The sequence below is a fragment of the Phocoena phocoena genome, chromosome 6, assembly GCF_963924675.1.
Source record: "Phocoena phocoena chromosome 6, mPhoPho1.1, whole genome shotgun sequence".
In the NCBI taxonomy this organism is placed as follows: Eukaryota; Metazoa; Chordata; class Mammalia; order Artiodactyla; family Phocoenidae; genus Phocoena; species Phocoena phocoena.
In genome coordinates, this window is record NC_089224.1 from 11,179,637 (window position 1) to 11,192,788 (window position 13,152).

Consider the following 13,152-nt stretch of genomic DNA (forward strand, 5'->3'; position numbering starts at 1 on the left):
CCTTTCTTTCTCTTTGTGGCCTTTTACAAAGGACCCCTTTTCTTTTTTAGCCCAAACTTGGCCTTTGCTTGGTCCCAAAAGGAGCTGGGTATGTGTCATAATGAGGAAGAGGGTGAAGGGAGAAGGGAAAAAATCCATTCTGTCTCACTGTTTTTTGCTATAATAAATAATGCTTGCACATAAGCCATTGTCCATATAGCAAGTAAATTATAACGGTCCAATGATTTCCTTTGGATAGATTCCTGATGGTGGTATTGCTGGGTCACAGTGGATATATGTTTTTAAGGTTTTAGGGAAAGATTGCACCAATTTACATGGAAGGACAAGATTTTTAATTATTCTGTCTTAAACTATGTGTAAATGGTTTGTCACTGTTGGGTCTACAAGGAAGGTCTTGTTACTTGTGAGAAATAGAGGAAGTAGCTTAATTGCCCTTTGGGTAACCAGCTGAGGACTCAGGACCCAAGGGAAGCAGCAGTTTGCTGGGTCTGCAGCCCATGCCCTTAGGTGATGGCAGTGAAGGCAGAAAGAGTCCACTGTCCTCCACCTTTCCAAGGACTTGGTCCATACAAACTGGGATCTCTACCCCGACCCTCATATTCCAACTTTGAGCTGATCAGAAAATGACTCCCCGGGTCTATCTGTTTCCTCGGGCTGTCCTAACAAAGTGCCACAAGCTGGGTGGCTTAGAACAACAGAAATTTATTTTCTCACAGTTCTGGAGGTTAGAAGTCCAAAATCAAGGTGCAGGTAGGGCTGTACTCCCTCTGGAGGCTCTAAGGGAGAATCTTCCCTTGTCTTTTCTAGTTTCTGGTGGTTATCAGCAATCCTTAGTATTTATTGGCTTGTAGCTGCATCTTATAATATGTGCCTCATCTTTAAGTGGCCTTCTCCCTGTGTGCCTGTGTCTCTGTGTCCAAATTCCCTCTTCTTGTAAGGACATCAGTCATATTGGATTTAGAGCCCACTGTAATCCAGTATGACCTTAACTTAACTTGATTATATCTGCGAAGACCTACTTTCCAAATAAGGCCAACTCACAGGTTCTGGGTAGACATGACGCTATTTGATCCAGTACACCAGGGAATGGAAGTACCTTTGAAGTCATTGCTGGTGAAAAGCACTGAAAGAGAGAAAACATTTGGGGCTTCCTCTTCTGCTGAATCTCAAGGGAAACTCCCTATTTCATATCCTTTCATGATATGGTCAGTCAGGTGCGGCCACAAGAGGAAAGGACAGAGAGGCTGAGGAAAACATAATGTATTGTACTCACAGGTCCCAGAGACGGGAGGCACACATGCCACACAGAGCCACATGGGGAAGCATCAGGGCGCTCAGGAGGCAGAAGACAGGAGAGAGGGGAGTACTTTGGTCATGACCTGTATAGGGGATCAAAGAAAGGAGAGAAAGGGCAGAGTAAAAAGTTTAAGATTGGCTACTTTGAATAATTCCAGCGGGCTGTGGGCTATCGGGGTGGCCTCTAGGTGCCTGGCACCTGGCCCTGGGATGATTAGGACGGAGGAAAATTGATTCCTGGGGTGCACAGGCCAGATAGAGGAGGTGTGGCTCTGGGTTGGTTAGTTTGAATAATTCCAGCGGGCTGTGGGCTATCGGGGTGGCCTCTAGGTGCCTGGCACCTGGCCCTGGGATGATTAGGACGGAGGAAAATTGATTCCTGGGGTGCACAGGCCAGACAGAGGAGGTGTGGCTTTGGGTTGGTTAGTTTGCAAATCATAGGCATGCATCAGGCTGGGCTCTTGCTGTCATCTCTAAGAATTGGCTAGCCCAGGGAGGGGCTGTCCCTTCCCAGCCAGGAAGAGATGTCAAAACATTGTAATATACAGAAAATTAAACACATATACAAAACACACCCTCCGGTGGGAAAGAGGAAGGACCTGGGTTCCTTGGTCCCAGTTCAAGTACACCAGTGCAGTGTTCTTGGGAGGGCTGGCGGGGTGCACTCACATTCTAGAGTGGGCTCTGTCTTCCGCCTCACCGGGACACCGTGGGCAAGTCAGCAGCTGCCCCAGGAGGACAGGTCTCCACGCTGGTGGTCCGGCCTCAGCACTGTCACTAGCTGTGTGGCCTGGAAGCCTGGAGACCTGATCATCTGGCACACGGATGGTTACCTAGAAAACCCATTTCTACTCTGAGGCTCTTTAGAGGTTATATCAGGGACTCCAGGTTGATAATTTCTGGACTAGACCTTCGACGTCCCATCAGCTCAGAAAAGGTCCCCTGGTGTCCCCCTTCTGCCTCCATTTAGCCCATCTTTCATCTCACTCTTGTATTAAGGCTGGTGGTTTCTATGACTCCCCCACTAAACTGTGCCCTCTGTGAGGGCAGGGGCCACACGCGAATACCTTTGTATCATCCGCATTGGCCTAGATTTTGTAATTATACGGACTTGGGCTCCGGTCCCAAGCTGCTCTTCTTCACTCTGTGACTTTCGGCAAATTACTTAACCTCTTTGAGCTGCAGTTTTCTTCTCAGTAAGTGGCACTTCTAGTGCCATCCTCCGAGCGACGTGGTGATCCTTGAACGAGACAGTGTGTTTAAGTGCCCACAATTCCTCTTGGGAAGGAGTCCCAGTACACCATGTATTACGGTAATTCTCGGTGTGGGCTACAGGATAAGCTGTTTAGTGCAGCTAACCTAGTTTTTCCTCTTGGAGCTGAGCACTCAAATAGGTGTTTTGTGACAGATCTCAGCTGGATAGACTGAGTGGGTTGCACCCATGGTATCTCTTAACCTATATTCCAGGGAAAGAGTCAGCATCGGGGTTTCTGGGCATTGCTGAGATGGACAAGGTTAGTGCCACTTTGAGATCCAGGCCCCTGGACTGGAGCCCCTGCCCTGTCCCCATACTTTAAAGGGACCCACTCAGTCCCTCATCCTACCACATTCGATCCCACAAGGCAAGACCTCTTCGGCACTAAGAGAGCATACCTGCTTGGAGCCCTTGACCCCTCCTTCTGGGCCCTGCCCCAGGGACCTGGTGCTGGGGAATTTCCTGCCCTGAAGGCCCAGCTCTCTTCCAGGGCTTCTGGACAGTCTTGCTGAGAGCAAACCATATTGCTGGCCAGAGGGTGGCAAAGCAGGAGCTGTTTGCTGGTGTTGGGGGAATGGGAGGGTGGAATTTGGATGTTGGACTGACCCCAGGCATGGGTGTGAGGCCTGCAGTGGTGCAGGACCGCACAGGGGTGGGAGGGTGAGGGTCTTCTCACCAGGCAATGCCTGGACCAGGTTCTGGAGAGGCGTATGTGTTCCTGGCACCTCCAAGTTCTGGCTCTCACCAAAGCCCAGACATGGGTGATTTAATGGCTACGAATGTGCTGGTGTCACTGCCTCTGAGCTCGAGGCTGGCCTCCAGTTGGCAGTGACCATGTGCTAAGCCTGTCCCCTCCTCGGGGGTTCTGGACCTCCCCTGGCTGCAGGGACTCTGCTCAGAGGCAACCAGCAGGGGTGGGTGGGTGGAGGGGATGCTCTCAGCCCAGGCCTCACAGCTGGGAAGGATGCTCAGACATACTCGCTGCGCCTTCCTGGTCTCTACCCCGTTGGTGCCCCCAGACCTGCCCGGGACCAGCCTGCTGCCTCCGGCTCTGGTTCTTCCTGCAGCAGCTCTGCTCTCCTCGGCTGGGCCAGTGTCCCACCCCACCGCCACCCCCAGTCCCTCTGCAGGAGCCATACCTGTGCCCACCGGCCGTCCTCGCCCAGGCCGCCTGCAGTGGAGGATGCAGACCTGCAACCCTGTCAGGCTTCAGGCAGGGCTGCTCCCACTCGGCTCCAGCCACCATGAGCATAACAGTTTCCACCAGGAAGAGCTCTGTAAGGGGCTGTGGTCAAGGCGGAAGCGGGTCGGCTGGGGGTGAGTTAACGTATCACTGCTACGCCCTCTTCTCACCTTCCTCTCTCTCTGAGCTTTCCCGTGGCAACTACGGCCTGATGCCCCAGCTGCCCAGTTGGTGGTGCCCGAGTCCCCCACCTTGGCACATGGCAGCTGCTACCTTCACCACCCCGGCCACCATTACATCAAAGTCATATTCTATTTTCCATCCACCATTTCACTTGGTGGGGTAGATACCATTATCCCCATTTACAGATGAGAAAACCAAGACCCAGTGAGATTGCTAGTTCCCACAGGTGAATAGGTGTTCATGAAGTTTAACTGGCACCCATGGTTGGGGTCTGAGCTGGGCTCAGACTCGGGTTTTCCAGCCAAGAGCTCATCCCACGCGCCCGTGCAGCGTCCACACGGTTTCCACCTGGCCCCCAGCAAGGAGATGCAGCTCAGCTTGGAAGCAGATCTCTGGGCCAGGCAGGATGAAAACAGGACTGGGGCTCAGGTCCTCGTCGTCTGTTGCCATAGCTCACGGCCTCTGGGCAAGAGGTAGGTAGAGAAACTGAGGAACCTGGTCGTGAGGGACAAGGCGGGTGGTTTTTCACAAAGAAGGCTACTTCTAAGCCAATCCACAGTTCCAACCCTTTGTGTCTGTTCACACAGCCTGGCCATGCGGGTTTTTATAATGTCTGCTTTTCTAGCACACATTATACCAACAGATCTACAAAAAGGGCTGTAAAGAAAACGCACGATCTCTCAAGGATGGATTTTTAAATTTTCTCGATAAAACAGGGTGTGATGGAGACGTTCCTGTTCCTTTCCGCAGCCCACTGCTTTCAATCTAATTAAGCGTTTGGTCTGGAATAATTTTTTCTTTTTTCCTCTCAATCTTGGAAAATGTCCCGCAGCTGGAGCCACCCGCTCTCAACTGTTTGTTTTTCTTCCTTGGAGAGGGACTTGGGAAGGTTACCCACCAAACCCCAGAGGAATAGGCAGTTTGAAGAGCTCTCAAGTCCCCAGGCACACAAACCACAAACACACCGGCCCCAGGCTGTACTCTTTCTCCCAAGGAGCCAAAAAGCTGGCCCAGGGTCCTGACCTTCCCCAAAGCAGGGCGGGCCCCAGGCCCCTCCTCCTTTACGTTTCAAGGCAGAGAAGATGGGGGAAGGGAAAACGATTCCAGCCCATGGGCCCCAGGCCAGTTCCTGAAACTTCTGTTGTAAAAACTGAGCTGGGGCTGCATCAGTGGCTCCCGGTCGGCCCATTTATCATCTGGCCTTGGGTGGGACCGGGCAGAGCCTGAGTAATGCTTGCCTGGGGTGCACGCTTAGACCCTGCCAGACTCGCCCCTCAGCCCCGCCCTTACCCCAGGGGATCAGTCCCCAGACCCAGGCGAGGCTTCATCTACCCCACCCCAGCTCTTCTCTTTAGCTCCCCTTTAGAATTTTTTTTTTTAATGTGGTAAAATAGACATAAAGTAAAACTTACATCTTAACCACTTTATTTTATTTATTTATTTTTAAATTTTTTTGGCCTCACCAAGCAGCTTGCAGGATTTTAGTTCCCCGACCAGGGATCAAACCCGTGCCCCCCTGCAATGGAAGCTCAGAGTCCTAACTACTGGACCGCCAGGGAAGTCCCCATCTTAGCCATTTTAAAGTGCACAGTTCAGTGGCATTAAGTACATTCACAGTGTGTAACCTTCACCCCCATCCATCTCCAGAACGCTTTTCTTCTCAAACTGAAGCTCTGTGCCCTTTACACACCAACCCCCCATTTCCAGCTCCCCCCAGACCCTGGCAACCACCTTTCTGCTTTCTGTCTCTGCAAATCTGACCACTCTAGGAAGCTCATGTAAGTGGCATTGACAGTGCCATTTAACATAGTTAATGTCCTCCAGGCTCATCCATGTTGTAGCATGTGACAGGATTGCTGTCATTTTTTAAGGCTGAGTAATACTCCGTTGTGTGTGTCTATATATATTCTGCTTTCTCTTTATCCATTCATCCATCAGTGGACACTTGAGCTGCTTCCACCGTTTGGCTGTTGTTAATAATGCTGCTATGAGTATGGGTGTACAAATATCTATACGAGTCCACGTTTTCAATTCTGTTGGGAGTAGCCCCAGAAGCGCAACTTGCTTGCCCTTTGGATTTTTGTACTTGAAAGTTCAGCAGGACATTCTGACCACCTGGGCCCTCTGTTTGCTGGGAGAGACAGAAGAGGTTGAAGGAAATTAGAGAAGAAAACCAAAAGCTAAGGAGATAATAAACTTTCATCGTCCCACAGCTCTCAGTACAGCAATGTCACTGAAACAGAAATGGGATAGGGTTGTTATTAGAAATGCAGCTTGCCAGGGCCCAGCCCATTCCTAAGTCGGAATCTCCAGGCTGTAACCTCAGAGTGACTTGGGTGCTTCTGATTTGCAGCAAGTTTTAGAGCCACTGCCTGAAAATTACACATTCTACCCACTGGGCTAAAGTGGGTAAAAAGGACCTCGTGAGAGTCTCTGTGGTCCTGGGTACACTTGGACTGTCGATAATGACCAGTCCATCACATCTGGTCTTCTGTTTGCCAGATTCATGGTCATAGCACAGTGACCCCCGCCGGGCTGGGTTGTCTACAACAGCCTGTATTAGCTCAGGCTGCCATAACAAAATACCATACACCAGGTGGCTTTAACAACAGAAATTTATTTTCTCACAGTTCTGGAGACTGGAAGTCCAGGATGAAGGTGTCAGCAGGGTTGGCTTCTCCTGAGACCTCTCTCCTTGGCTTGCGGATGGCCGCCCTCTTGCTGCCTCTTGACCAGGTCATCTCTCTGTGTTCTTCTGCCCCTGGTGTCTTCTCTTCTTATAAGGACACAAGTCATATTGCATCAAGGCCAATGGCTTCATTTGAACTTAATCACCTCTCTAAAATACAGTTTAAAATACGTCCAAATACAGTTAGCATTCTAAGGTACCGGAGGTTGGGACTTCAACACATGACTTTTGGGTGGGAGGACACGATTTAGCCCCTAACACAATCATTTCCTCCTTTATTCAATAGATGATTATTTTAAATTCTTTCTTTTGCTCAAATATAATACCATCAGAAAATAGAATAAAAATTACTCATAATTCCACCACAAAAAAATCAATTTTCTTTTTTGGCTGCATTGGGTCTTCATTGCTAAGCGCAGGCTTTCTCTAGTTGCGGCGAGCAGGGGCCATTCTTGGTTGCAGTACGCCAGCTTCTTGTTGAGGTGGCTTCTCTTGTTGCATAGCACGGGCTCTAGGCATGCAGGCTCAGTAGTTGTGGTACGTGGGCTCAGTAGTTGTAGTGGCTCAGAGCCACTACATGTGGCTCGTGGGCTCTAGAGCGCAGGCTCGGTAGTTGCGGCGCACGGGCTTAGTTGCTCCGTGGCATGTGGGATCCTCCCGGACCAGGGCTCGAACCCGTGTCCCCTGCATTGGCAGGCAGGTTCCTAACCACTGCGCCACCAGGGAAGCCCCAAAAATCAATTATTTTTAAGAATCCCAGTCTTGATCTGTGTGTGTGTGTTTGCTTAATATTAAAGCGTATGCATTCCCCACATTGTTACATAATAGACCTCATAGCTGTCATTTTTAGGGCTTCATCAAAGTCTACCAAGTGGATGTATAATCATTTAATTATTCCTAAATGGTTCAGTCATGACTTTCCCCAGTTTTTTACCCCTACAAACAAGGATACAGTGAATTTCTTTGTGCTATTCCATTTCCCTTCTTTTGGACTGTTTCCTTAGGGTAAATTCCCAGCGGTGAGATTATTGGACAAAGGATGTGAACATTTTTATGGCTCTTGATATATTTTGGCAAATTGCTTTCCAAAAGTATTTGATATTGTCATCAGCAATAGATAAATGTACAAGTTTTCACCATAGTTTTGCCAGCATGATGTAGCACCGTCCCATTATTTTTAGAGAGATTTCATTTTGTTTTATTCTGCATTTCTCTGATAACTAATAATCTCACAAAGTTTTTCATACATTTGATTGTTACTTGTAGCATCTCTTAAGAAACTGGCTCTTTAAGCCTTTTTCCTGCTTACCTATGTAACGCAACATCAGATATTTATCAAGTATCTACTACACGCTCCGGGAATACTAGAGGGTGACCAAGGGTGTGTAAGGCTTAGTTCTTACCTTCCAGAAGCTGAAATCAACAATCACATCTTGTTTAGTTATTGCTGATTTCTCTGTACCCAGTCCACTGCTTTGCACATTTTGTGTGCTCAGTAGATTTTGTTACGTGTAGTTCGACCCCAGATAACATGTGCCTTGTTTCTTCCAGTTCACAGAGATCTGTATTCCATTCAAAGGAATGCAGGCTCAGAATCCAAGATGAGCCTGAAACCCACATAGATAGCCCAAAACTGAGAATCTTGGATGAGCATGAGGTCCTGTGTTCCAGCATAGGGAAGGTGCACTTGACAGGAATTTTAAAGGGAGACTCAGGGTTTGAGGTTGGCAGAATGAGTAACTGTATAATACAGCTGCTCACCAAAAGCTATTGCCATCAGAGTCATGTTAATAGCGGTGCAGTGTGTAGAATAAGGGAGGTGACAGTACTGTCTGGCTCCACGTGGTTTAGACAGCTCTGCAATTCCTGTTTGTCCTTTCTTCCTGTCTTTTCAGTTTTTTATTTTGAAAAACATTTTAAACCTACAGAGGAGTTGGAAACATTGTATAATGAGTGTCTATATACCCTTCACCTTGGTGCTTCAATTGTTAACATTTTGCTACGTTTTCTCTCTCTCCCATCCTCTCTCATTGTTATTAGTACTATTTTGTTGTTGTTGTAGAACCATTTGAAAGTAAGTTGTAAACTTCACCCCTAAATACTTTAGTATGGATTTCCAAGAACAAGGAAATTCTATTATATCACCACTTAGAGTTTTTACATTTGGAAATGTAATGTCGGTACAGTACAATCGTAAATATATCGTCCATAATTAACTTGCTTCCGTAGCATTTTTTTTAACCTGCTGCAGGATCAAAGCTGTTGCTGAAACTCAGCCTCTGTTCACCGGTGCTGAATAGAAAGGCGGAGACAGAGTTCTGGGTGAAGTAAAAAAGAGTAGCTTTTTATTTTTAAATTTATTTTATTTATTTATGGCTGCGTTGGGTCTTTGTTGCTGCACGCAGACGTTCTCTAGTTGCAGCGAGCGGGGGCTACTCTTCGTTGCGGTGTGCGGACTTCTCATTGCGGTGGCTTCTCTTGTTGCGGAGCACGGGCTCTACGTGCACGGGCTTCAGTAGTTGTGGCGCACGGGCTCAGCTGCTCCGCGGCATGTGGGATCCTCCCAGACCAGGGCTCGAACCCATGTCTCCTGCATTGGCAGGCGATTTCTTAACCATTGCACCACCAAGGAAGCCTGAGAAGAGGAGCTTTTATTGCTTTGCCAGCAGGCACAGGGGAGCACAGTGGGCTAATGCCTTCAAGACTGTGTGACCCACCCTGGAGGCGGGTAGTGAGGAATTTTATAGTGTTCAAGGAGCAGGGCGTGATCAGCTCGTGGACCATTCTCGGATTGGCTGGCATCAAGGTGAAGTTTCAAGCATCATCTACCCTCTGCTTTCAACCAGTCTAGGGGTCCATGCTCCTGTGGTCAGCAGTTTTCATCTGGTGGGTCAGCTTCCTGTACAAACAACTTAGGAATTTGTGTCAGGCCTTTATCTGTATCTTTCAGGGAACTGGGAGTTCAGTGATTCTGCAATGTGGCAGATTTATAGTCTAAATTGTTACTGGTTCCCCAGCCCAACGGCTATTCTCTGTTTCTCCATCTTCACATTTCCCAATCTTTACTCCTAAGTCAGCATTTTACTTCAAAAGGCAGACACAGGGGCTTGTACACAGTTGCAAAGCCAGGATTACCCATTCAGTTACCATGTCTCTTTAGTCATTCTTTTATCTAAAATAACTCCTAGCCATTGATGGTTTTTCATGACCACGATATATTTTTTTAACATCTTTATTGGAGTATAATTGCTTTACAGTGGTGTGTTAGTTTCTGCTTTATAACAAAGTAAATCAGCTATACATATAAATATATCCCATATCTCTTCCCTCTTGCGTCTCCCTCCCACCTTCCCTGTCCCACCCTCTAGGTGGTCACAAAGCACCGAGCTGATCTCCCTGTGCTATGCGGCTGCTTCCCACTAGCTATCTATTTTACGTTTGGTAGTGTATATATGTCCATGCCTCTCTCTCACTTTGTCCCAGCTTACCCTTCTCCCTCCCCATATCCTCAAGTCCATTCTCTAGTAGGTCTGTGTCTTTATTCCCGTCTTACCCCTAGGTTCTTCATGACCTTTTTTTTTTCTTAGATTCTATATATATGTGTTAGCATACAATATTTGTTTTTCTCTTTCTGACTTACTTCACTCTGTATGACAGACTCTAGGTCCATCCACCTCACTACAACTATCTCAATTTCATTTCTTTTTATGGCTGAGTAATATTCCATTGTATATCTGTGCCACATCTTCTTAATCCATTCATCTGTCGATGGACACTTAGGTTGCTTCCATGTCCTGGCTACCGTAAATAGAGCTGCAGTGAACATTGTGGTACATGACTCTTTTTGAATTATGGTTTTCTCAGGGTATATGCCCAGCAGTGGGATTGCTGGGTCATATGGTAGTTCTCTTTTTAGTTTTTTAAGGAACCTCCATACTGTTCTCCATAGTGGCTGTATCAATTTACATTCCCACTAACAGTGCAAGAAGGTTCCCTTTTCGACCATGATATCTTTGAAGAACACAGGTCTGTTGCCTGGTATAATGTCCCTCAATTTGAGTTTGTTTGTTTCCCTGTGATTAGATATCAGTTAAACATTGGTGGCAGAATTATTTCATAAATCCTGCTCAGCGAATTGCATCAGGGACATATTATGTCATTTTGTTCCTTTACTGATGATGTTAAATTTGGTCACTTGGTTGAGGTCTTCATCTACTGTAAAGGTACCTTTTATTTCCTTTCTAATTAAGAAGTGATCTGTGGGAGACTCTTCGATACTGTGTAGATATACTGTTTCCCAACAGTCTCTCACTCAGTGATTTTTATCATCCACTGATAACTATTGCCTGAATCAGTTATCACAAAGCTGGTCATAAAATGGTGTTTTTTCCTAGCCCACCTCAGTGACACTAGAGTTACAGGTGGACACAGACCCTGGAGTGCTGAGGCCGGCTTCAATTACAGGTGTCTTTCCCCAGCTCCGAACTGTGATGTCCTCTCGGTAGCTTGATGTAGGCCATAGTGGGAGTATTTACACCTCAGAAATTGGCAAGTGCTGCAAAGAGGGATTTTTGTTTTTCCCTTGGAGAACCAGTTGTTAAACATTTACTGCTAATTGCAGACAAGCTGAAACACATTCAAAGGAGAATGGTTTTTGTAGTGATGGGCCTTGAAACTTTAAGGAAAGGGGATCTGTCTTCAAATATTAAAATGACTACCTTGTGCGGAATCTTCGTTATTTAGGAGGAAATCCATGAACACCCCACCCTCTCTCCCCACTTGGTGCTCCAGCTGTGCCTGAGCCCTTGATGGAGTCACAGGCACTCTGCATTCCGTCCCCACCACTGACCTTCCTGTGTGGAGCTGAGGGGTGTGGCACGGAGGGCAGAGGCAGCGGGTCTCCTTGAGAAGGGAAAAGGATGCTTCTCACTCTGATCTTACAGGAAACAATGTGTTTTCTGCTTTTTGGCTGCACCAAGTAGCCTATGGGATCTTAGTTCCCTGACCAGGGATTGAACCCGGGCCCTCAGGAGTGACAGAGCGGAGCCCTAACCACTGGGCCACCAGGGAATTCCCTGATCTTAGAGGAAACAATGCGCACGCAGGGCTGCAAGGTGCAGAGGACATAGAGTGCGTGGCTTTCATATCCTTGGTAAAGTACGTACAGAGTTACTTCTAAGAATGAGGGATAAAGTAGGCTTGGGCGTCAGGAGCAGGAAGAAAGTTTTGAGTAGCAGCTAAGGGGATTTTTTCCGGCCTACTGTCCCACTCAAGGCAGTTCAACTCCAGGTGTATTCCAACAGCACAAGGATAAGCCAAGTCAGCACAATTCTTCTTCTACGGGGTCCAAGAAGTAAAGCAAGGAAAGGAGGGGGACGCAGCTACCCTGGGTTTGTCACTGATGAGTATAAAGTAGAAAAACTCCCCAGAGGCCTGGGCATTTGAAAGCAGGTCTGAATCCAGGCACAGCAGTGATTCAGGCGTAGCCAGAGGAGGGCTCACGGAGGAGGTCGAGTTACTAGATCAGTCTGCCCATTGAAGACAGTGGCAGGTCCCCTCCTGATGGGAGAGCCGACAAGCTTGGTGGCGCTGGTAGAAAAGAGGGGAATCAGTGTTTGGATCTCTTTGGAAAGTACCCAATGATACCAGGTCCCAGGGGAAGGAGTGGGGCGGGGGGGTGGTCTTCACCCTCTTCACCCCCAGGGACCCCAGAGAGTCACAAACGGGAGGAAGATGAGGGACAAATGTATGTGGGACTGCATCTCAAGGCCTGGCTGTCACTGGCTGATGGTGGAAAAACCATTTCTTTTCACTGTCCTCAGTTCTTCCTCTAATGTAAATGGGGATTAAGTGCTGGTGAAAAGTATACAATTATGTAAAGCTGTATACAACTCTTCGATGTACTATTATGAATATTCATGTCAACTAATCTGATAATCGATGAAGGAAGGGAAGGCACCTAGAGTAGAGTAGAGGGTTACCTGAACACCGAAAGCTTGAATTTGAATAGGCCTTCGTACTAGAGCTGGGGTTTTCTTCCCACATGTTTGATTTCCTCAAATGAGATAACATCTACATAAAACACAACACAGTGCCTGGCCCATAATAAGTGCTCAATTACAGTTTATTAGTCCTCACAATGCCCCCCCGCCCCCCCCAGATAGATGTTGTTAATTCTATTTTTAGATGAAAAGGGAGAGACTCAGAATGATGAATTCCCTTGTCCAAGAGCAGCAAATGAAGTGGTGGGCAGGACTTGAACCCTGGTCTTTGGACTCTAAGTTCGATATTCCTTCCTTTCTAATCTACGTGTAAGGACCCATCCAATTTGCAGAGTCTATGACATTCTCAAATCCACTTCCTTTATATAATCTGTACTTCACACCAAGATGTCAGTTTTTGAACAATTGTACATATGAGATACATGCAGTGTTTTGTTTTTTTTTAATTACAATATGTTAAAAGTCGTCATTAAATTTTTCCCTTTTGTAGAAAAGGCGCTGAACCCACATAATACCACATTGTGATTGGTGATTGTCACTGGCA

The 13,152-nt window shown here is 47.3% G+C and overlaps 1 protein-coding gene and 1 non-coding gene across 3 annotated transcripts in view; one reads left to right on the top strand and one right to left on the bottom strand.

The window, feature by feature from the left end:
- The window catches only part of SCARA5 (scavenger receptor class A member 5), a 111,271-nt gene that overhangs the window by 34,746 nt on the left and 63,373 nt on the right, over positions 1-13,152 (top strand). The window lies entirely within an intron of this gene.
- Positions 11,604-11,676, bottom strand: TRNAD-GUC (transfer RNA aspartic acid (anticodon GUC)). Its single transcript has one exon. It is a non-coding gene; the product is annotated as a tRNA-Asp (tRNA).